Raw genomic sequence first — 26146 nt, forward strand, 5'->3', positions numbered from 1 at the left:
GAATAGATGAAATATAGTAAGTTTTAATGTAATTTTTGATTTAGAGATAGAGATAAAGGATGCAAGAATGCTTTAATACATAAACCTATCTGGCACTCCACCTTAAATATAAAAGAACAGAAACAATCCCACGTGAACTCTACCATGTTCCTCCATGATCTCTTTGTAAATATTGTATTGTTCAAATTCTTAAATAACCCACATTTTCCACCACGTTACTTGGTCAAACTCTTAACCAAGTCACACTAACGTGCAAACGATTAACGACACATAATGACCCGTGACTCGTCTGATCCATCCACAAACCCGATTAATCGAACACATTGAAGTATGGTTAGAATTTGTTTAGGAACAGTTATCAGGAAATATTGTTAAAAAGTTGGAAGTAATCTACACGAAATACAACCTTTTTCAAACTTATCCTAATAATATTTTCTAGGATTCCAGTTACAGAATACTATAGCAAAGAACATATAATGATAAAAAAAAGGCCAACGTTGTTCTCAAGTCGATCTAACATGCTGCTCATAGATGGTTTACTATATCCCCCAAAGACACATAAGTACCAACAACTGCAACAATTAAGCCGCTTAGTAGAACAAACACAACAATCACTAGCTCAACCTCGATTTTCTTGTAAATTCCCGAGATCTTCAAGTAGCACAGGCATGGTATTGTTATTGAAGTTGTGGCACATAAGAGGGCACCAACAAGTGACATCAGATACACGAAAAAGGGAAAGGACAGGGCTACGATTACAGTACTAATCATCAAAAATGTTCTAATTATGAAGCTACGCTCCCTTTTATAATAAGAAGATTGAAAACACGCTTCAATAGCGTTTAAGATTGGTGTTATCTGTAGTGCATATTTAGCTATCGGGGTAATGAGGACGGTGCATATGGCCACTCTTGAACTTATCTTGTATGTTGGAAGGTTTAAGGTAATATGTGACTCGACCATGGAACCAAACATAAGATAACCAATAACGGCCATCAATGAGTAAGTAACTGTACACAAGGCAAAAGAAAGGAGCAAGACCTGCAACATAGTAGAACAACAAGCAGTTTTGGTTAGAATGGAGAGAAATGTTATTGTAGGCACATCAATGGACAATGATGATATTAAAACGTACCTTTGAGTATTGACGTCGGTTTCTCATGGAAGTATATAGGGTTGGGAAAACTGTATGACCACAAAAGCATAATGTATATAAGCTGATTGCTGTAGGAATTCCATTCTGATTCATGAGTTTGCCTTTTTCATGAAAACCAATACCATCAGCAGCACCAACCCAAAAGACCGATCCTATGATGATCATCGAGGCAAGAACTCCACTCGTGGATACATAGGATAGAATGTTCATGTTGTCTAACCAACATGTGGGAAGTATAATGAGTGCAACAAGAACAATAAATCCACTTTTGGCACCGATACGATAGCCATAAACATCAAAATCCATGTCTGGAAATAAGTTGCTTAAATTATCACCTTCTAGGATCAGGAAACCTGTTGCCAGGAAGTAGACTTCTATATTCATAGTTATTGATACTATAGCTTTACCGATCTTCCCAAATGCGCGGTTCCCAATATCAGGGTAACTTGTTATTGTTGGATCGGTATCCATGCATCTTTGAATCAATAATCCGGTGTAGAAGGTCAAGCCGGCAATTACAAAAAGTAGTATCAAGCTCAACCAACCTCCTGACGCCATCGCATGGGCGGCTCTTGGGGTGTGCAAACCGGGCGACCGGCCGAGGCACGATTTCTTTGGGGGCACAAAATTTTTAAAAATTCCTGATGTTATATATGTAGAATACCCGAATGTTTATAATAACACTATTTTTATATTACTCAAACACCTTTTAAACCCCATTTATTAGAATTAACCAAAGACTTATAGGCCTACTAAAATTTGAAAAATGCCAAGTACTTTAATTAATCAATATAAGTACTTTAATGAATTTTCAGAGCTGGCCCTATGCCATCGCATATGGAAGTGATACTATTCCAACTCCTAAAAAAATGATAAATTAAATTTAGGGTTCTGTGAATGAAAATATGATTACAAGACATGGAGTAACACTATGTTCCCGAGTTTCATTTAACTGAGGAAAGGGAAAGAAAATAAGGGATGGAAAAAATATATTATGTTCCCGAGTTTCATTTAAAAAAGGAAAATGAAGGAAAATTTAAAAAAGGTGTTCCCGAGTTTCATTTAAAGAAAGAAAAGGAGGGGAGAGAAGAGAAAATGACGAGTAAAATAAAAGAATATGTATCTTTCCAAATTGAAAAGATTAGGAAGGAAAATAAGTTGAAGAGAAAGAGGAGATACCAAAAGAAAAGATAAGAAGAAAAAATTTTCTTTTCCTTGCCTTTCTTTTCTTAAATGAACTCAGGAACACAACTGAAACAAGTACTTATGAAAGAGGCGTTGCCTGTTGGATTAATCGGGTTCGTTTACTGTTGCGGGTAAAATGGGTCATGCAATCGGGTCATGCATGTGAGAATAATTTAATAATAGTTTGTTAGTTTAAGTTTGAAAAAGTATGTATTTGTCCTAGTTTGTAGGGTGATTACCGAGTCATATGTTTAGTAGCTAGTTTTTAGTTAGTTTTGTTTATTTTCACGTTGTTATCTTCTATGGCTATATAAAGCCTTTGTTTATTCATTAAAAGATGTAACCCTTTTAGCATTTATCAAATACACAGTAAACAATCATTCAAATTGTGTGTGTTAGTGTGTTTTTTTTGGGGCCTAAACCAACATTTGGTATCAGAGCCTAGTCCTCGTGTTGGTGAAGCCTTCGCCGCTGGCGAGTGTGTCGGTCGGTGGAGGGCAGGCATGGAAGAAGAGGCAGTGTATTGTTCGGTAGTGATTACCGTAGACAGAAGAAAGAAAGAACAAAGGGTGGATCACCGTATGTGATCAGCGGAAGGTTCTGTTCGAACCTTATAAGGAGAAAGAAGATATCTGAGTGATCGTGTAAAGGTTCTGTGTGAGCCGTAGAAAAAGAGAGAAGACGATAAGTGTTATCGCGGAATGGTTCTGAGTGAGCCAAGAAGATATGAGGAAGAAAATGATCTGTGTGATCAAGAAACTGTTTCCAGGCGGAGATAGAGAAAGATGATATGTGTGATATCAAGAAGTTTCGAGAAAGAGAAGTTTCTGAGATAGACAAGAAAGGGATCAGACCCTAATAATATTTGAGATAGACAAAGGAAAGAGGGATCAGACCCTAATAATATCTGAGATAGAAAAGGAAGGGATCGGACCCTAATAATATCCGAGATAGAAAATGACAGTAATTTATATAGTATGAAAGTAATAAGGTACGAACGTATGTATGAACTTATGTAATGAAATTAGATTAGTAAAGTAATTATTATGTATCTTTGGATGCATAATTGAAGGTAAGCGTATGTATTATATAATGTGTGATTAACTAGAACTCACTCAGTATGCACGCAAGTGAGTAGATTGAGGCAGTTCGCTTGATGAAGACACATGGCATCGAATTGAAGACACTGGCGTCTCAAGGAAATGTTATGATGTTTTAAAGACTATGTTTTTTTTAAATGACTATGAATGCTTGATAAGACAAGATTTGAAAGCTATGTAATGTTTTATGGTTGAAGTTTTATATTCCGCGTAAAGTTTTAATTAACTCTGATATTTAGAACTGTGTTTATGAGTAAATCCAACACCAAATGTAGGGCACCGGTTACGGGGCCTTACAAGTTGGTATCAGAGCAAAGTTCGAGAGATTTAAGCATCCTACATGCTTAGACTCGAACAGAGAATAGGATTTAAGTAAGAAAAGAAAAGAAGATGTCAGTTCAAGATAGCCATGTGTCACTCAAGCAAGCTCAGTAAAGGTAAAGTGTATGATTAAATATGAATGTTAATGTTAGCTTAACTGCTAAAGAAAGGATATGTGTATGTTAAGGATAGGATTTCTTGATTGTTTGATTGATTAACTGTTTAAGAGTAGAACCTAGCACAAATAGACTCATAAAGGGGAAGTGTATAGGACACGGAAAGTAACGTGATCAGCTAATCACAGCAGGCTACTATTATTACCTGTTAGCCTTACTATCCTTGTACTAAATAGTTCCTTGAGTGATGACGTTTGTGTTTTCCTTTTTAGAATACGATGGTTGGATATGGGGCAGTTGCTGGAGCAGGAGGCCGCACTGGACATCGTAGCAGGCCTCGTCGTGTCCAACAACCTTCAGTTGAAACAGCTTCCAACACAGGAGGTGAAGGAAGCGCTGCTGGGCGAAACCCAAACAACAATGAAGGGCATAAACTCGACCCTGCAGTTCAAGTAGGCATTGTTCAAGCTGTAGCAGCTTCTGTGAAGAACTTGAATCCTGAAGGGTCTGCTGGAGGCCGTGAAAGAACTGCTGAAGGGGCGGGAAGAGATGGTAGGAAGGATGATGAAAGAGAGAGGGAGGCTTCGAGTGTGGTAAAGTATGTGAAGGTTGATGATAGGAAGAGGGGCCGAGGTGGGTGCAACTATAAGTCCTTCAAAGGTTGTGACCCGCCGAAGCTAACTAGTTTGGGAGACGCAATCGCTACCCTTCAATGGATAACCGCTATGGATAAAATTATCCGAATCAGCGAGTGCTGTCCTGACCAAGCCGTCGGTTATGCCACCCAATCATTCGGGGACGAAGCTATGTATTGGTGGGAGAGTTTGGAGAAGAGGATGACCCGTGATGAGATTAAGGCTCTAAAGTGGGAGGATCTGAAAGAGTTAGTGATGAAGAGATTCTGTGCTGACGCCGAAGTTGAAAGGGCGGAGATGGAGTTCCTGAACCTGAAAGCCGGAACGATGACACATCGTGAGTATACCACCGAGTTCAACCGAATGTCTAGGTTGGTACCCGATATGGTTAACACTGAGGCTAAAAGAATTAAGTGTTATGTGAGGGGATTGCCACATAGAGTCTGCACGCTAGTCAGGACGAGTAAACCTGCTACCTTTGACTCTGCTGTCGAGCTCGAAGAGATGGTTTATGCATACCTGGCTGCGGATGATGTTGTGGTGGAAGAAGAGAAGAAAGATAAGAAGCGGGTCAATCTTGTTAAACGACCCGGTACTCAAATGTGGAACCCTAAGAACAAGAAGCCGAGAGTTTGGGAGAAGAGGTCGTGTAAGACATGCGGAAAGATGCACGGTGGTGAGTGTAAGTGGGGTAAGGGATCTGGTGTTTGTCATAAGTGTGGTAAGGCTCACAGTGGGGAATGCAGGTTAGGATCAAATGCCTATTATAAGTGTGGAAAAGTGGGACATTGTGCTCCCGATTGTACTTCAAAACCCGCATGCTACAAGTGCGGAAAACCGAGCCATTTTGCCAAGGAATGCACCGATGGTGGAGCTGGAGGGAGTGGAAAGAATGACGCTGATAAGACTAGGCCGAGGACCCGAGCTTACATGTTAACCCAAGAACAAGCCAAGCAGATTCCAGATGTTGTCACAGGTACGTTTCTAGTAAACGGTATTTCCGCTTCAATATTATTCGATTCAGGTACAAACAAAAGTTTCGTAGCCACACCATTTAGTAAATTAGCTAAAATGAAATGTTGCCGAGTGTATGAGACCTTTATATTAGAAACCGCTAGTGACACTTCGGTTAAAATAATGAAAATGGTTAAGGACTGTAAGATAGAATTAGAGGAACATGAGTTCCCTGTTACTTTGTATGTTATGACCTTAGGAGGGTTCGATGTGGTTTTGGGAATGAATTGATTGTCTGAGTATGAAGCTCAGATAATGTGTAAGAGTAGGATAATAAGGTTAAAGTCCTTGGATGGTAGTGTGGTGACGGTTTATGGTGACAAAGAAAGTTCTGGGCTTAATGTCATTTCGATGATAAAAGCCGCGGGTTTGTTAAGGCGAGGGTGCGGTGCCTACCTGGCGTATGTTGTCAACGCTACGGCTGAGACGAAAGAAATGAAAGATGTTCCTATCGTGTGTGACTACCCAGAAGTATTCCCTGAGGATCTTCCGGGGTTGCCACCGGAGCGAGAGATATAATTTCAGATGGATTTAGTACCAGGGGCCAAGCCCGTCGCGAAGGCGCCTTACCGTCTAGCACCGTCCGAAATGAAAGAATTGATGTCCCAACTGCAAGAACTCCTCGACAAAGGTTTTATAAGACCAAGTGTTTCCCCGTGGGGCGCACCAGTGTTATTCGTGAAGAAGAAGGATGGAAGTATGAGAATGTGCATAGACTTTCGCGAGTTGAACAAGCTTACGGTAAAGAATAGATATCCATTGCCAAGGATTGATGATCTGTTTGATCAACTGCAAGGTTCAAGTTGGTTCTCAAGGATAGATCTCAGATCAGGCTATCATCAGATGAAGGTGAAAGAGGCAGACATCCCTAAAACAGCGTTCCGTACGCGGTATGGACACTACGAGTTCCTCGTGATGTCATTCGGTCTAACGAATGCTCCCGCAGTATTTGTGGACATGATGAATAGGGTATGTCGGCCAATGTTAGATAAGTCAGTTATCGTCTTCATCGATGATATATTGATTTATTCTAGAAGCGAGTCTGATCATGCAGAGCATCTGAGAGAGGTATCGGAGACTCTGAAGGAAGAGAAGTTATGCGCTAAGTTCTCAAAATGCGCGTTCTGGTTATGAGAAGTGCAATTCCTAGGTCACGTGATAAATCCTGAAGGGATTACCGTGGACCCAGCTAAGATTGAGGCGATAACGAATTGTAAGACTCCGCAGAACCCGACTAACATACGAAGCTTCTTAGAGTTAGCTGGTTACTATAGGAGATTCATCGAAGGTTTCTCCAAGATAGCCGTACCGTTGACCAGTATGACCCGAAAGTTGGTAGTATTCAGTTGGGGTATGTTTCAAGAAGAAGCTTTCGAAGAATTAAAGAAAAGGCTCACACAAGCACCAATGCTTGCTCTGCCTGATGGTGACGAGGATTTAGTTGTTTGTGCTGATGCTTCACATCAAGGGCTAGGTTGCGTGTTGATGCAACGAGGAAAGGTAGCATATGCGTCCAGACAGTTGAAGGTTCACGAGAGCACTTATCCAACACATGATCTGGAGCTTGCAGCAGTAGTGCATGCTCTTAATATATGGAGACATTATATGTTTGGTACTAAGTGTACCATTTACACAGATCATAAGAGTTTAAAGTACTTCTTCGAGCAGAAAGAATTGAACATGAGACAGAGAAGGTGGTTAGAATTGATAAAGGATTACGACTGCGAAATTAAGTACTACCCTGGTAAAGCTAATGTGGTCGCCGACGCGCTAAGCCGTAAGAATGAGGAAGTCCTTGCAACAGTGAAGTCATACCAGTTGATTATGAACTCAAGTATTTTTGAAGAAATCATCAAGGTGCAGTTAGAGGTTCTGGTAAATGGAGGGCTAGTGAAGAAAGAAAGGATTTTCGGTCAGCAAGACTAATTGATGGAAAACACTCATGGTGTTAAGAATAGGTTTGACCGTATGTGGATTCCACGCCATGGAGATCTCAGAGGTCGAATCTTAGATGAAGCTCACAAGTCAAGGTACTCAATCCATCCAAGAACCACTAAGATGTACCAAGATTTGAAAAGGGATTACTGGTGGCCAGGGATGAAAAATGACGTGGTGGATTATGTTAGTAAGTGCTTAACTTGTTTACAAGTCAAAGATGAACATCAGAAGCCTTATGAGAAGATGCAACCTTTGGAGATACCCGAATGGAAGTGGGAACACATCACTATGGATTTCATAACTAAGCTACCCCGTACAGCTAAGCATCATGATACCATCTGGGTGATTGTGGACCATTTGACCAAAAGTGCTCACTTTCTGCCTATACGAGAGGCCATCTCGTCAGAAACGTTAGCAAGTTTGTTCATCAAAGAGGTTGTATCTAAGCATGGAGTGCTACTGTCGATTGTGTCTGATAGAGATACTCGATTCACTTCGAGATTCTGGAAGAAATTCCATGATGCCATGGGAACAAGACTGAACATCAGTACGACGTATCATCCTCAAACAGATGGGCAGTCCGAAAGGACTATCCAAACCCTTGAGAATATGCTATGTGCTTGTGTTTTAGACTTCGGAGGAAGTTGGGATGATCATCTGCATCTGACAGAGTTCTCCTATAACAACAATTATCATTCAAGTATTGGAATGTCGCCTTTCGAAATGCTTTACGGTAGTCGTTGTAGAACCCCCGTGTGTTGGGGAGAAATTGGTCAGAAAGAGATGGGAAGTTTAGAATTAGTACAAGAGACATCTTCGAAGTTCGATCAGATTAAGGCTAGAATGAAAGCTGCTCAAGACAGACAGAAGTCGTATGCCGACAAGCGACGATGACCGATTGAGTTTAACGTTGGTGACAACGTGATGCTTAAGGTCTCACCATGGAAGGGGATCATTCGCTTTAGAAAGAGAGGAAAGTTGAGTCCGGGGTACATTGGACCGTTTAAGATTGTAGATCGTGTGGGTGAAGTAGCTTATAAGCTGGATTTACCCGATGAATTAGAAGGAAATCATTCAACCTTCCATGTTTCTCATCTGAGGAAATGTATGGCTGATGACACGTCTCACGTGCCACTGATGGACATCGAGGTTAATGAACAGCTGAACTACATTGAGCAACCGATAGAGATTGTTGATCTCAAGGAGAAGCAACTTCGCCACAAGGTTATACCTTTGGTAAAAGATATATGTTAACATCGCAAGGGATCAGATGCTACTTGGGAAGCTGAGGATGAGATGCGCAAGATTTACCCTAATCTATTTAAGTAGATAGTTAGGTTTCGGGGATAAAACCTCTTTAAGGAAAGAAGACTTGTAACATCCCAAATATTATAATATTAAATAAAGAAAGATTTGGTTAAGTTGTTGTGTGTTAAATAATAATGAACTAGTATTAAATAAAGAAAGGGTCATGGACTTGGATTAGTGAAAGTGGATTAAAGGGTAATGGGCCTTAGGTCAATGGGCTTTAAGGGATATAAATACCCCCCTTAAATCATCCCACAGCCCTAATCCTCATTCTATCTTTCCATATTTGCCTACACACTCAAGAACACACACATATCACCATATATATATATATATACGGACGAGAGAGAGAGAGAGAGGTGAGAGCTGAGCCAAACAAACGTCAATTCTTGATAGATCCTCGTAGTACAAGATAGATACAAGACCTAAATTTCATAACCAAGCTAAACCGTAACCTTAAAACACGTAAAGGTATGTCTTTTATCTTTAAAGTACGTTTTTATGAACGGTTAGCCTTGAAACTTGAACCTAGTATAGATCGGGTATAAACGAGTATTAAAGTAGCAAACTTGATGTTAGAAACGAACTTACGGCTGCTTATGACTCGTTTAAAATAAACCCTAGACCCAGTATTGAACACTTTATTCTTAAAGGTCCAAACTTTATGCGTTTTCGGGTCGTGTTTTATCTAAAATGGCCACGGGAACGTTTACAGGAATTATTAACATCGTATCAAAGGATTTCACGTTAAAACTGAGATGTTTATGGGGTTAGAATCAAACCCGAAACTGCTGTTGTACAACTTCGCCTGCAAGCAAGTTCGCCTGCTGACCAACTTCGTCGTATATGTTCGTCTACGGATATGTTCGCTGAACGCTTAACTTCGCTGGACACTAAGTTCGCTGGAAACTAAGCTCTCCGGATGTTAAGTTTGTGTATATAAGTTCTCTTAATGCTAAGTTCGCTTAATGCTAAATTCGCCTATGTTAAGTTCGCTTAAAATCTAAGTAAAAGTAATCTAATACAATAGGATGAGTATTGATACCTGCAACTCGTATACAGTTAGCAGAGCTCGATTAAAGAAAGGATTAACTATTAACGGAGAAAGAAACAGGATCCAAGTGAGTTTCTAGACCCACTTCCTTGTTATGTTTTCGGGACTGTGTGCATACTCGATGTGATAGTTAATACACTTACCTTAACAGGTAAGTGTATGCCTTGTATGGCTTATATGTTATGTATGTATATCTTAAAGTGGATGAAAGCTTGTCGGTATGTGAACGATCTGTGTATATTACACGTGCTATCAAGGGAGGTAGTTATATGATAGATGAATGTGTATGATAGATATATGTACAATATATGAATATGTATGAATGATTAAAGAAAGTATGTATGTTTTGGGTATGTAAAGACAGTATGCACGAAGAGGAAGAAAGAGGGATCAGACCCTAATAATATCTGAGATAGAGAAGAAAGGGATCAGACCCTAACAATATCTGAGATAGAGAAGTAAAAAGGGATCAGACCCTAATAATATCTGAGATAGACAAGAAAGGGATCAGACCCTAATAATATCTGAGATAGACAAAGGAAAGAGGGATCAGACCCTAATAATATCTGAGATAGAAAAGGAAGGGATCGGACCCTAATAATATCCAAGATAGAAAAGGACAGTAATTTATATAGTATGAAAGTAATAAGGTACGAACGTATGTATGAACTTATGTAATGAAAGTAGATTAGTAAAGTAATTATTATGTATCTTTGGAAACATAATTGAAGGTAAGCGTATGTATTCTCAAGTTAATTAATTTCCAACAAGTCAATAGACTGAATAGACTATTCATTCTCAAGGGTTGAGTCTACCGACACATTGAACATTGAACCTAAACCTTTCAGCTACAGTACCTTACGTGTGTCGACTGGCCGTTAGAACGAAAATTCATATCACTTCCCACTTAATGCTAAAGTGAATCCTTTTTAAAACCAAATTTATTTTCTTATCCCCCCTCCTAAATTTTTGCATAAAAGAAAAAGAAATATGTACAAATTTAGGTGCTGTTTGTTTTTGCAGACATAAACTGTCTGCAAGCTGATTTCATCTGTTTTCATGTCTGCAACTGAAGATGTGGTCTGAAGATCTGCAAGCTGAAAATATAAGACTGTTTGTTTTTATAAGCTGATACTGTCTGCATAACTGTCAAACTTATCTCACAAGATAAAAGTCATTTATTCAAGTTACATCTAGTTTTTAGTCTTTGCTTGCCATGCCGATTTGGTTTTGGTGGGTGGTGGAAGGTGGTGGTGGTGGATGGTGGTAGTGGCGGCGGACGGTGGGTAGTGGCGGTGGATGGTGGTGGTGGACAATGGGTGGTGGTGATGGATGGTTTTGGTTGGTGGTGGACGGTGGTGGTGATGGATGGTGGTGGTGGTGGGTGATGGATGGTGGTGGTGGTGGTGGCGGTGATGGATGGTGGTGGTGGTGATGGATGGTGGTGGTGATGGATGGTGGGTGGTGGACGGTGGTGGTGATGGATGGTGGTGGTGGTGGCGGACGGTGGTGGTGATGGATGGTGGGTGGTGGACGGTGGTGGTGATGGATGGTGGGTGGTGGACGGTGGTGGTGGCGGTGATGGATGGTGGTGGTGGTGGCGGTGGTGGATGGTGGGTGGTGGACGGTGGTGGTGATGGATGGTGGTGGTGGTGGCGGACGGTGGTGGTGATGGATGGTGGGTGGTGGACGGTGGTGGTGATGGATGGTGGGTGGTGGACGGTGGTGGTGGCGGTGGATGGTGGTGGACGGTGGCGGCGGGGTACGGGGGTGGTGGTGGCGGCGTACGGTGGGTGGTGGTGTTGGCGGACGGTGGTAGGAGCAGTGGATGAGAGGGTGGCTGCAAAGGGAGAAGAGTAGGGTTTTTTTGTGAAGATGTTTTAAGCAAGATTTCCTTGCTTTTCTTTTAAGATGAAAGAAGATAACTTCAGATCTGTTTTAAGAAAAAAAACAAACAGTCTTCAAGGGTAATGTCTGCGCGCCTGCAGACATTAGCTCCCTTGAAGATGTTTGAAGAAAAAACAAACACCCCCTTAATCTAAGTACAAAAATTAGTCATCGCAACAAAGCATTTTCAGGAATCCCACAAGCACATTAATCGAGTTGTGCCAAAAGGTTTGGTAAATAAGTACGCCACATTATTATCACTGTGGACTTGTTGCAGTTGAATCAGTTTTCTTTCGTAACCGTCTCGAATGAACTAAACTTTGATATTAATGTGCTTGGTTTTAGAGTGTTTGAACAAGATTTTTAACAATTTGTATAGAAATCATTATAAAAAATATGGGAGTACCAAGAAATTCCTAACCGTAATTCAACAATTGATGTAGCATCCAAATAAGCTGAGAGCAGCAAGCAGATGTAGCCATGTATTCAGCTCCTCAACTGTTGATGTTGACAATGTATGATGCTTCTTGAATTGTGAAGACATAATCCTATACCAAAAACTGGCATCCATCTTACGCTGATTTCCTGTCAATATCACAACCTCCATAATTGCTGTTAGCAAATGCATATAAGTCAGATTCAATAATTTTAGGATACCAAAGACCTATCTTTGGTCTCCTTTTAAGATATATAAAAATGCGTTTAACAACAGTCAGATAAAATAATTTAGAATTAGCCTAATAACGAACACATTGAAAAACAGCAAATATGATGTTAGGTTGACTAGCCGTCAGATACATCAGGGAACCAATCATGGATCGATAATTTGTTTCATCTACAGGAGTCCCATCAAAACCTGATTAAAAAGGTGGTCTTCCCGCCATTCGAGTAGATGCAATCTTGGAATCTTGCAACCCGAACTTCTTAGGGATATCTTCAACATACTTTCCTTGATGTAGCAAAATCCCATTTGAATTTTGACTAGCGTATAAACTCAAAAACATTTTCATTTCCCCAAGTGAACTCATTTTGAACCTCTTCTTTATAACAACCTCAAACTCTTTACACAAATCTTCACTAGTTGATCCAAAAATGATGTCATGCACATTGATTTAAACCAAAATTATATTTTTTCCAACCCTTCTAATAAGTTTTGGTCAATTGTTCCTCGAGTATAGCCACGATCTACTATGATCAGACAGAGTGGCATACCAGGCATGAGGAGCCTGATGCAGCCCCTATAACGCCTTATCCAATTTGTACACATGATCCGGATGAATCGAATCCACAAAACGAGGTGGCTGATCCATATAAATTTCTTCCTTGACTTCTCCATACAGAAATTCAGTCTTTGCATCCATTTGATAAATAGGAAAACCCATATATGAAGCATACGCTCGAAAGATACAAATAGCCTCCATACATGCAACATGAGTATATACCTAGGTGTAATCCAAACCTTCAACCTAACGAAAACCTCGAACCACTAACTATGCATTACTACGAACAATGACCCGACTATTGTCTTGTTTATTTCGATAAACTCATTTGCTATTTAAATACTTCTTTCCTTCTATCTTCATAACCAATTTCGATACCCCCAACTTCTCAGATTGATTCAATTCTTCATGCATTACGTCAACCCAAGCCCAGCTAATGTTTTTCGGTTCAATTTGAGAAATAAAGCATGAATACACACATTTGTGTATGTTTTCACTCTGGCTTCTTGTCATGACACCGGCATCCACCGGGCCAACAATATTCTCAATTGGATGATTGCTCATAGCTAAAGTTGGAATCATTTAATCAGGAATTACAGAAGACCGAGGAAGATTTGGCAAATTTGCATCTAAACCATTTTGTTGAGTTGGAGCAGTCACATAATACTCATATGAAATTGGGTCTTGAAATAATGAACTTCCAAATGATTGAGGAATCTCGACTCCATTCATGGGTTGATTGAAATTGTTGGCAGATTAATTCTTAACTCCTAAAGATTCTATAGTAGCATTGTTTCCAGTAGTTGTCTCTTGAACAATTGGAGAGGAAGGTGAAGCATGATTGATCATACATTCCTAGTGGATTACTGCTTAGAACAGTGGATTTCTCATTTGTCACATCCTCTTCATAGTTAGACCAGTACCTTGTTTAGTAGTACCCATAGGTACATCCAGAAAGGCATTAAAAGGTTTGAACAAGGTGTCATAGTCAAATAACCAATCTGGTCCAACCCGTGCATCTATGTCATTTTTCTCTAACCATTGCACATCAAAAGATTCCACAATTAATTTTGTAGCCTTATTATAAACTCTATAGGTTGTGTTTCTAGTAGGGATAGCAATTTATACTTGTACACAAATACACAACGCCTAACTAGACGATCTTAACATGTATTGGGTAAGCCCTTAATATGTTTCGTTAGTACCTATTAATTTTCGTGTCTAATCAGATAAAATACATGTTTACCTGTTAAATACCCGTTAGTACCCAATTAATCTTTTTATAATTAAAAGTTATAAGATAATATAATTGCCAGCCCAAGTTACTTAAGCATGTTAACCTTAATTCTTCTTTCATATTACACAATCGATACTGAACAAAACCTCAGCGGTGCATAGTTCTCTGGCAGTCCATCTTCCACCCTCTAGCAGCCCGTCTTCCTCCCTCCGGTTGTCCGACGGCTCCGACCTCCTCTCTAGGGTTACAACACTAATGATCCAAACGTTAGTCCAACCTCCACGTACCTCATCTTCTTCACGTAAGTCTTCTCTCACATCAGATCTATTCACGTCATCGCTTATTTCATATGTTTAATTACATATATATGATGAATATTCATATGGATGATGAAATTTTTGAAGTTTTGTGTTTAATTTTGTTAGATTTAGGTGTTTAGGATTCCAATTAAGCCTTGTTTTCTTATTAGGTTTTTTAGTTTAATTTCATTTGACATGTTAGTTTAGGATTCTGATTAGGGCTTGTTTTCTTATTAAGTTTCTTCGTTTATATTCACATTTGTTAGTATTTAGGTAATTATGTGTGACTCACAAAATAATATGGAGAAGAAGATGAAGGATAAGAAGGCCAAATCAACGGTATGTTCGTTGATTCAACTACACTTATTTTGGTTCAAGTTTGGTATTTTATTTTTGTGTAACTTTATGTATTTTTTTCTATTGTAGATGGAGACTGGTCAAATTTGATTTAGAAAATGAATCATTAATTAATATGAACATGGAATATGATGAGGTTCAGTCGGTGCAAGTAGAAGAAAAATATATAAATGATAGTAACTCAGGGGAAAAGAAACAACGAATAGGAAGATCTCTTGTGTTGCATTGCTTTACCAAACATACTAAGAAAGAAATAGGTCTAAGGTTTCCAAAGTGCAAGAAATGCAAACATTTTATCATGTATGATAGTAAGCAAGGTACGGGCAATCATAAGTAACACATAAAAAAAGTTGCTTTGGTTCATCTTTTAAAGATGTTGGTGGAATGCTTTTAAATAGTGACATGAAGTTAAAGTCATCAACTTTTCTCAAAATACGTTTCTTGACATGCTTGTAGATGCTATTGTGATGCATGGATTACCTTTGTCATTTGTTGGGTATAAGGCATATAGAGATTTGTTTAAGTACTTGCAACTCGATGTGAATATTCCCTCTAGAAATACCTTAAAATATGATTTACTACATAAGTTAAATAGAGAAAATGAAAAGATCAAAGCCATTACTATGGAATCACCTGGGGATATGCTTAACTGGATATTTAGCAATTATAGTTCATTTTATTGATAATAATTGGTTTTGCTAAAAAAAAAGTTATCATTTTCTTCTATGCCACCACCTCATACTGGCATTGCTTTATGTGAAAATGTGTTTTCTATTCTATTAGAGTGAGGTATAGAAAAAAAACATTTAGTGTGACGTTGGATAATGCGTAATCTAATGAAACTTTCATTGGGATTTTGAGACAACAAATGAATACAAAGTCACCACTTGTGCTTGTTTTTCACTTAATATGGTGTGCACGTATATTGAACCTAATTGTACAAGATGGGCTAAAGGTAACTGATGATTGTGTATATAAAGTAAGAGAGAGTATCAAATATGTGAAAGGTTCACAACAAAGAAAGAAAAGTTTTTGAAATGTGTTTAGTTGCTTTCTATTGATTAGAAAATGGGGTTAAGGCAAGATGTTGTTACTAGGTGGAATTCCTCCTTTTTAATACTTTATGATGCTCTTCACTATCGACGTGTCTTTTGCCATTGAGAATTGAGTGATTCCAACTATAATCAATGTCCAAATGCATCAGAGTGGGACAAGATTGAAAATTATGTTCTTTTCTTGGAGTATTTTATGATGTGAAAAATGTTTTTTCGTTTACCAAACATCCAACTGCAAACTTATACTATCTACATGTTTTTATGGTTTATTTGTCTTTGTATAATGGGATGAATTCAAAAGATGTGTATATATAAAAAATGGAGGACTTGATGATGGGGAAGTTTCAGATATATTGGTATGATTTTAGTCTTATATTAGCCATAGTTGCGGTTTTGGATCCTAGATATAAGTTGCATTTTATCGATTGGAGTTATTCAAAAGTATATGGAGTGGAAAGTAGTGAATAACAAATGTTGATCAACTTTGTCATTCTAGTTTTCATGAATAAACAATGATTCATCACGTGCTTTAAATACTAGCAAAGGGGCTAAGGATAAAAGTGATGCAAGCCAACATATGCTTGCGGAGTGAGTGCAAGACTTGAGGTACATCATTATATATATATATATATATATATATATATATATATATATATATATATATAGGGTTTGGATCAAATACAAATGAAATTAACGTGCTAAACGTGAGAATCAAGTAGAGTAATTATATATACAAGTGGAGTAGTTATGTAATTACTCTACTTGTATATATAATTACTCTACTTGATTCTTACGTTTAGAAACACTATTTTCATTTGTACGTCAGCATTCTCGTATATATATATGTGTGTGTGTGTGTGTGTGTGTGTGTGTTGTTTTTTTATTTATTGACTAACTAAGTTTCTATTATTTATTTTTAGGATTTTGATAATTTTCAAATTAAAGATTTTAAAACTTACAAAAAGTCAGAGCTAGAATTGTACTTAGAGGAGTCAAGAGTTGATACGAACTCAGAATTTGATGTGTTGGCTTTTTGAAAAACAAATGATTTTAGACATCCCATACTTGTGAGGATGGTGGTAAGTGGCTTTTTGAGTATTCTGGTATCTATTGTCGCATTGGAGTCTACATTTAGTGCAACTGGAAGAGTACTTAATGAGTAACAAAGTTCACATAGTAAAACTACCGTTGAGGCTCTAATATGCATAAAATATTGGCTATATAGAGAATATTGTAGTGTTCATATTTACTTGATTTTTATATGTTTTTTACATAGTATTGTATTAGTGGTATATGTTTGTTTGTACTTTTAGGTTCTAACAAAGTTAATGTAGATGAGCTTATAGAAGATAATGCCACTTAACATTAATTAGTTCAGAATTAAATGCTTCCAACTCAATGAAAAATCCTTAGTTACCAACTCCAAATGCTCGAGTAGTGTTGCTTTCTAAAAACAGTGAACAATCCTAAGGTAACCCATGCCAAAACTTTCTAGTAATGTTTCTTAACGATATAAATATGTTCAATTGTCCATGCTTATATGAATATTTTGTGTTCAGGCTTGATTTTTTGGAATTGAAGATTTGAGAAGACAGGGTGAAAGAACAACTGAAACTTGGAAGTTGGGAACTTGAATTTGTGTTTTAATAGGTGTTTTGATTAGACTTTTATGGATTTTTTATGTTAAGTTTGTTAAGGATTATGGATTATACTTTATTTAAGACTTTTGTGAACTTTGGATGACTTTTGTTCCACTAAACAGGTTGTTGATCATGTCTTTCAAAACAACTACATATTATCGTCTATACCTGGTAGTAACAGGTTCGTGTTCTTGTTTGGGAAATGTTGGTGCATAAATGTCAGTAGTTCATATGTCTAATGTCTGTAATCGAGTATGTAATATTGTTTATGTATTTGTTTGTTTAAAGCGAAGTTGTTGACAAGTTCGCTTAGGCGAACTTGTTAACCAAGCGAAGTTGTTGACAAGTTCGCTTAGGCGAACTTGTTAACCAAGCGAAGTTATGGACAACTTCGCCTGAGGCGAAGTTGTCGTGTATTTATATAGGTTACGGCTAGTTGTTCGAGGTTGGTGTAAGTCAGTTATTGTTCGTGAGTCAAGTGACGTGAGGTCGAGAGTCTGTAACTGTGATTATATCACGTGTTGAGTTATTAATATAACGTGTGTTTGTTCGTATCGTATTCGTGTGTTCGTGTGTTTGTGTTCTACGTCCGTAACGATCTACACAGTGATTCCGCACCTGTGTATATCGGGATATCTCGTGTGATCCGTCCAGGGAACCTACAATTGGTATCAGAGCTTTTGCTCGATTGTGTGGTTCGGGATATTCACGCGGGTGTAGATTTCGTCCCGTTTCGACTTTTCGCGGGACGTGTTTTCGGTGTTTTTGCTCATTCTAACCTCCTACTAGGGTGTTCAAGCCTTTAAACCGTCAAAAACCTCGTTAAAATCCGTTTTACAGATCTGCAGAAACTGTGTTGTTCGTCAGGCGAAGTTGTTGTTCATCAGGCGAAGTTGCCGTCAGGATACGTAGGGTTTCGGCGAAGATATAAGGAGAGGCGAAGTTATTCACAACTTCGCCTACTTTTTCAAGTTCGCCTAACTCAGCGAAGTTCTCTTCAAGTTCGCCTACTTCCTAAGTTTGCTCACCCTAAGCGAAGTTATTCACAACTTCGCCCAGTCACGCGAATTTAAGAAAGCTCCAGCGAAGTTATTACTTAAGCGAAGTTATTCTTAACTTCGCCTACAGTACTTTATTAAAAAAAAAAAATTTTTTTTATTTTATTTTTCAGGTTTCTGCTCTTCAAGAAGGATGCCGTCGATCAACATCTCAGAGCTTGTAAAGATGGAAGTTGAAGCGGGGTCAGCTACAAAGGCCCCAAGGTTGCTGAATGGAACCGATTTTGTCGCATGGAAGGATCGGTTCATCCAATATGTAAAGTACCAGGATGCGAAAATGTGGGTGTGCATCCAAGATGGCTATATTCCACCTGTAATGGAGTACGAAGGTAGGGACCAGATCAAAAAGTACAGTAAGATGGAAGAGGAAGAGAAGAAGATGTATGAGGCCGAGAGCAAGGCCCATGCTGCAATCACAATGGCTCTTCCACAGGAGATCCTCCATACATTCAGAAAATACACATCAGCTAGAGAGCTTTGGGAAGCTCTTGAGAACAGATTTGAAGGGAATGTAGGAATTCGAGCTTCAAAAATCAAATTGCTCAAAACTCAGTTTTCCGTCTTCAAATTTTTGAAGAACGAATCTCTAGATGATATTATCACCCGATATTATCATCTAATGACTGAGCTGAGCAACTATTCTATTTCCTACCGAGAAGAAGAAATAGTTGAGAAGCTTCTCGATGCCCTCCCACCAAAATGGGAGATGTATACTGTACTGATGAGGGAAGACAAGGACTTCCCTACTTATGATCTTGAAACCACTGTCAACAAGCTCAGAACTTTTGAGCTTAATATGCTAAGAAAAGAAACATCTATGGATCAGGTTCAAGATCCAGGCATGAACGGTGCTAAAGTAAACTCCAATTCAAGTTCAAAGACTGATTCTGCCGCCTACTACTCGAAGGGCGAGTCGGGTGCCAAGTCTTCACAGGAGGGGTATGTGTCAGTAAACTCAAATGGGGATGTTTGCTTTGTAGCCAGTGGATCAAGTGGTACTAAACAGACAGCAAGCCAGAGTAGTGGCTCTTCAAGTTCTTCAAGCAATAACTACTCTAAGATGCCAATGAGCGTCAAATCTGCTGAAGAGCAGTTTGGCCTCTATGCTTCGTTTATTGCTTCATATGAGAACTATATCCAAGGGAAGGTTGTTGATCCAGCGATGCTGGATGAAGAATATGACCAAATAGATGCCGATGATATGGAAGAGATGGATCTACAATGGCAGATGGCCATGATTGTGAGGAGGGTGAAGAGGTTTATGAGGAAGACAGGAAGAAAGTTTGTTGGTGGCAGGCCTGGGTTCGACAAGACTAAGGTGAGGTGCTATAACTGTTAACAAAACGGCCACTTTGCTAAAGAGTGCAGAAACGAGAGAGTTGAACGTGGTCAAGGCAGGTCTGCACAGTACAATGGGAGTAGTAAAGATTTCAGTGCCATGATGTCTAGAGAAGCAGGTGAATACAACTGGAACCTGCATTCGGATGAAACTTTTGAGCAGGCAAATATGGCTAAGGTTGAGAATGAAGAATGTGAGAAGGTCACCGGAGAAGTGAAAGCTACTGGAGAGGAAAAAGCTTTCATGGCAGATCTCAAGGACCAGTCCTCCGAGGTATGTTCTAAACCTATATGAACTAAATGTGAGAACTTGTCTGAGCAACTTGCTACCATAACTGATCAGTATGTTCGTTTAGATGCTGAATTTAAAACTCTTAAAGAAGATCATCACTTTATGAAAGCAAGAGAGAACAGTTACAAAATTAAAATAAAAGCGTGTGAAAAAGATGTTAAAAGCTTAAAAACAAAACTTGCTGAAAAAATTGAAGTCATAGATCTAAGTTATGAGGTTTTGGAAGAAAAGACCAAACTTATTGCTGAACGAGAAAAACAGATTGCTGACCACCAGGTGAAAGTGGTGGAACTGAACCGAAAACTTGAGCAGTTCAGAAATTCCTCAGCTATTCTTGATCACCTTGTTAGTGATCAAGGTACCTCTGCGAAGAGGGGAGGAATTGGTTATCACGAGGTTCCACCACCTTATAACCACAATTACACTTTTAACCCTAGTGTTCAGAAATCTGTTGATTTTGAAGTTCCTCAGACAGTTCCAATCAAGGTTACGAGTAAAGAACCAAGTGTTAGTAGTGGCGAAACGAGTTCGCCTGTTTCAAGTGTGAAAATTTCTGTTACGAGTCCAGTCTCATCAGATTTGGATAAGTTGTCCGAATCGGGTAAGACAAAAGAGAAGGTAGTGTTACCCACTGGTGGAGAAAAAGATAAAACTTATAAAAAGAGTACTCCACTCAACCCGTACGTCCCACCTTATGTGAGACGAACGGCCGGTAACACAGCCTCGACATCCAAAACAACCTTTGAAAAGAAAATGGAGCATAGGTGTTGTTTTAGGTGTAATAAGTTAGGACATCTTGTTGCAGATTACCCTCTGACGCCGAGATTCAGAGGTGTGAGGCCTATTAAAACTGAGCATAAGCCTAATGGTATTTTTAATATTGCTAAAAATGAAAACCCTTCAAAGTTCCGAAATGTAACAAATTCAGGTTTTCACAGAAACAAACCTCAGTTTAACAATGCTAATAACCAAACCGCAAGATATAATACTTTCAATACACATAGGTTTGGAAGGCCACACACTCAATTTCCAAGGAGATATCCTAATGGGACTTACAGGAGTTACCGAGATACTAACTTTGGAAAGCCAAAGTTTGGGATGTATAGATCCAAGACCAATTGGTCTTGGGTCCCTAGATTCTAATCCTTTGCTTTATTGTGCAGGGACAGTTGAATAGGGCTGCCCACAGTCTTTGGATTGTAGATAGCGGCTGTTCCCGGCACATGACGGGTAACAAATACTTGTTGCACGACTTAAAACCTGTTCAAGGAGCGAGAGTTAGCTTTGCCGGTGAAAGTGGAGGCAAAATTACTGGAAGAGGAACGGTGTCCAATGGAAAAATGACTCTTGAGAATGTGAACTTTGTGTAAGAGTTGAAGCACAATCTGCTGACTGTGTCGCAGATTTGTGATAAGGAGTACACTGTTCATTTCACGAAGAATGAGGCGATCGTGTTGAAGCCTGGTTTTCAGATACCAGACGAGTGGATAGTGATGAAAGCTCCACGTGATACAAATACTTATGTGATGGATATGAGGTCTACTGAAATGGCCATGGAAGAATCACATTGTCAGGAATGGACTTGTGATGGGAATCGGAATCCGAACTGTGGCACAGGAGGATGGGGCACATTCATCTTCGGAAGATGAACCACATTGTCAGGAATGGACTTGTGATGGGCGTTCCCTTGAAAAGTTTTAACTTTGAAGACAAATGTATAGCATACAAGAAGGGAAAGCAACACAAGAAATCCCATCTCACCAAGAAGGTCAACTCTATTGCCAGTACTCTAGAATTGCTTCACATGGATCTCTTCGGTCCCGTATATGCAAAAAGTCTAGGAGGTACTTCTTACTGCTTGGTGATCACTGATGACTACTCACGATATTCGTGGGTATATTTTCTGAAATCGAAAGATGAGACGGCTCAAATGGTGAAGAATTTGATTACCAAAGTTGAGAACGTCATGGGTAAAACAGTTAAGTTCATCAGAAGTGACAATGGAACGGAGTTCAAGAATTTTGAGATGGAGATCTTCTGCCTTCAGAGAGGGATTGAACACCAATTCAGCACTCCGTATACACCGCAACAGAATGGAGTGGCTGAAAGGAAGAATAGAACGTTAATAGAAGGAGCCAGAACAATGCTGGCTGACTCGAGGCTTCCTGTGGTGTTCTGGGCTGAAGCTGTTGCTACAGCCTCTTATGTCCTGAACAGAGTCTTAACGGTTAAGAGGCTTAATAAAACGTGTTACGAGCTTATGCATGGGAGAAAGCCCAATTTGAGTGGTCTTGAACCATTCGGGTCCCATTGTTCGATTTTGAAGACAAATTCTAAATTTGGTGAAGTAGCCGATGAAGGAATCTTAGTCGGTTTTGTTGTTGGGACTCCTAACAGACGTGTCTTCAATACATCGACCCGCAAGGTTGAGGTGGTGTGTAACACCGACACCACAAGTTACCAACCGCCAAAACCAAGCAACGGACCTGCTGAGTTTTTCGACTATGTTAAACTCTTCAAGTCTTTTAACGTACCGTTTTTGGATATTGCTGAAGAAGAAGAGAGAGTTGCAACGAAGATGATCCTTGATGAGGAAGACATTCTATTACAAAGACAGCTGATTGATAAATGTCAACCTTCCTCATCAAACACTATCGGTACCCCTGCTGCCTCGACTGAAGAAGAATTTTTCAATCCATTTCACTCTCAGCATGAAACAACCATTGACGAGCTCTCTTCTAACTTGGAAGACAATTTGCATGTCGGTTCTGTACCAACCACGAGAATTCATAAAGATCACCCTTTGGAGAATGTGATTGGTGATGTGTCCTCCGGTGTACAAACTAGAAGTAGCTTGAATGAGCACACCTGTGTTTATACAAGCATTAAGGAGACAGGAATAATCAATGAATGCTTGTACACCTGCTTTATAAGCCAGATTGAACCGAAGAATTATCAAATGGCTTTAAAGGACAGCTCGTGGGTCGAAGCCATGCAAGAAGAGTTGGCTCAATTCGAGAAGATGGAAGTTTGGACTTTGGTTGAAAAACCAAAGAATGTGCATGCTATAGGCACAAAATGGGTGTTTAAGTGCAAGAGAGATGATAAGGGGATCATTATAAGGAACAAGGCGAGGCTAGTTGTGAAAGGATTCAATCAACAAGAGGGGATTGATTATAATGAAATGTTCGCTCCTGTCGCAAGGTTGGAAGCCATTAGATTGTTTTTGGCGTTTTCTGCTTATGAAAAGATGAAGGTATTTCAGCTAGATGTGAAGAGTGCGTTTTTGAATGGGAAAGTTGATGAGGTTGTGTATGTTGAGCAACCTCCGGGTTTTCCTGACCCAGACTTTCCAGATCACGTGTACAAATTGAGCAAGGCGTTATATGGATTACATCAGGCACCTCGTGCCTGGTATTCAACTTTATCAGATTACTTGCTCGAAAATGGTTTTGAAAGAGGGAAAATTGATAGCACGTTGTTCTTCAAAAGAGATGGAAGCGACTTCCTGCTGGTGCAAGTCTACGTGGATGACATTATATTTGCTGCATCAAAAGTCTCCATGTGTCAAAATTTTGAGGCCGTCATGAAGAAAAGGTTTGAAATGAGTGCTATGGGTGAACTAACTTTCTTTCTAGGATTGCAGGTTGATCAGAAGAAGGACGGGATGTTCATTCATCAGACGAAGTATGTCCATGATGTGCTCAAACGATTCAAGATGGAGGACAGCACTCCATTCGACACTCCTATCTGCGTCAATCACAAATTGGGTGCTGAGTCAGACGGTGATGCAGATGTGGACCCAACTCAGTATCGGGCTATTATAGGTTCTTTAATGTACTTAACTGCTTCTAGGCCTGATATAATGTTTGCTGTTTGTCTTTGTGCTCGTTTTCAGGCAAACCCAAAGGAATCTCACATGAAAGGTGTGAAGAGGATCTTGCGGTATCTCAAGGGCAAACCGAAGCTGGGGTTGTGGTACCCGAGAGGAGGAGACTTGGAGCTAGTCGCCTACACAGATTCTGATTATGGTGGGTGCAATCAGAGTCGGAAGTCAACAACAGGAGGATGTCAGTTTCTTGGAGGCAGGTTGGTGTCGTGGCAATGCAAGAAACAGACTTCGGTCGCAATTTCAACCTGTGAAGCAGAATACATGGCAGCATCCAACTGCTGCTCCCAGGTTCTTTGGATACAACAACAGTTGCGCGACTATGGTCTGAGTTTCTTACTTACTCCTATTTGCATTGATAACACAGCTGCTATCTCAGTAACTAACAATCCCGTGAAACATAGTAAAACTAAACATATTGACATACGTCATCATTTCATTCGGGATTGTGCTGAGAAGAAACTGATAGTGCTTGAAAAGGTGGATACGCTTGATAATTTCGCTGATCTTTATACTAAAGCATTTGATAAAACAAGATTTCAAAACCTTATCGAGCTGAATGGGATGATCAATCCCGAGTAACCATGTTTTCTTAAGTTATTTAAAAAAAAAAAAGGTCACTATCGCTTAAAAATATGTCGGTTACATCAGTTTGATGGACTTGTCTTCGGATATGTTTTGGTCCTCATTTTCTACTTGTAAATTTTGAGGATAACCATTAACCAGATTACTGATTGTGACCGGGGCGGTTTATGATGAGTTTTCATTCTTTCGCTTAAAATTAGTCGATCATACTTAGTTATAAGGACACATACTAGTATGTGGTCGGTCCAGCTGATCCATTGGATCTTCGGGATAGCCGTTTACCTAAAGACTTTGTTTTGGTCGGGGCGATTAATGTTAAAATTTTGAAAAAAAAAGGGAAATGAAATTATTTTTCAAGTCTACTACTTCGTAAGAAGTACGTTTGCTATGTTAATCGGAAAATTGATCCAACCTTGGAAAATGATAGATATACTACTTTGTGTGCTTAACTAGTGAAGTTATTAGGCTTAAAAGGCTTTAGGACAGTCATTGTATGTCAAGGTAACTTTTTATGGTGCGTAAAAGTAGACGTGATACAAACTAAATCTACTTAATTTTGCGTGGAAACTCCTTAAGAGTTTTGCATGTCTTCATATATATCTTTCCGAATGATAGGCAGAAAAGCGATTACCCAGTCATACACGAGCCCATGTGTGTTCTGATTCCCGTGAAGATAGCGTTTCAAGAAACTGTAGTGATCCAGATTCGGGACTTGCAGTTGGTTTACTACTCTGAAGTCTATGTAAATTTGTTCGAAAAAAAAAAAAAAAATTTTGAGTTATTGAAACATTCTATAGCTGAAAGTGTCAAGACTTCTCAATCTTAGAGTAAGAAGAAGAACGGGAACCAGATGAAGAGTACTTACAACTTAATCAGACACTATGGGTCGAGGTCAACTCGGGGTGACTTGGGGAAAGCCAAATACGCTTTGAGGATAGATAGGAGGCATCAATATTTCTGAGTTGTTGCCCACTTAAATTTTGAGGCATAATTGAACCTAACTCGTATCACAGAAACGATGAAAACCATCTTAAGTATATTACCTGCTTACACCATGTCTCTTTATGTCATAATACAGCTAAACACGGATCTATGTGACAGTCACATACTTAGTATGATTCCTGTTCGGATCTTTTCTAATACGTGGTAGTCCCTAACTAGACTGAAATTTGATCCCTTATACTTTAAATTTTTAAAGTTTTTGTACTTAGATAGTTTTATGATTTTTTAACTGGTTACTTAGAATTGATCATGTCATTTATTTCTTAAAGGGAAGTTTTAAAGAGTTAATTGAAAAATGTTCAAATTATAAGGTTTGATTTTGTAAATATAGGCGATGTTGTTAAACAGGCGAAGTTGTGAATAACTTCGCCTAGGCGAAGTTATCCGTAACTTCGCCTGTATAACTCCGCCCATATATAAAGAATACTTAAGGTCAAATCGCTCATTATTTTATCAGCGA

At 39.1% G+C, this 26146-nt stretch overlaps 2 pseudogenes across 1 annotated transcript in view; both read right to left on the minus strand.

Moving 5' to 3' along the window:
* Positions 1-419: 419 nt before the first annotated feature.
* LOC143628546 (amino acid transporter AVT1I-like) overlaps positions 420-26146 on the minus strand; it is a 72312-nt pseudogene continuing 46585 nt past the window's right edge. The window contains exon 2 of the transcript XR_013152767.1: positions 420-1041. The product of XR_013152767.1 is annotated as an amino acid transporter AVT1I-like (transcript). The remainder of the gene's footprint in view (positions 1042-26146) is intronic.
* On the minus strand, positions 986-1876 carry LOC143628543 (amino acid transporter AVT1I pseudogene; annotated as a pseudogene).

This window comes from Bidens hawaiensis, unplaced genomic scaffold (assembly GCF_021521415.1).
Source record: "Bidens hawaiensis isolate Kalapana, Puna unplaced genomic scaffold, B.hawaiensis_p1.1 tig00005028_1, whole genome shotgun sequence".
NCBI lineage: Eukaryota > Viridiplantae > Streptophyta > Magnoliopsida > Asterales > Asteraceae > Bidens > Bidens hawaiensis.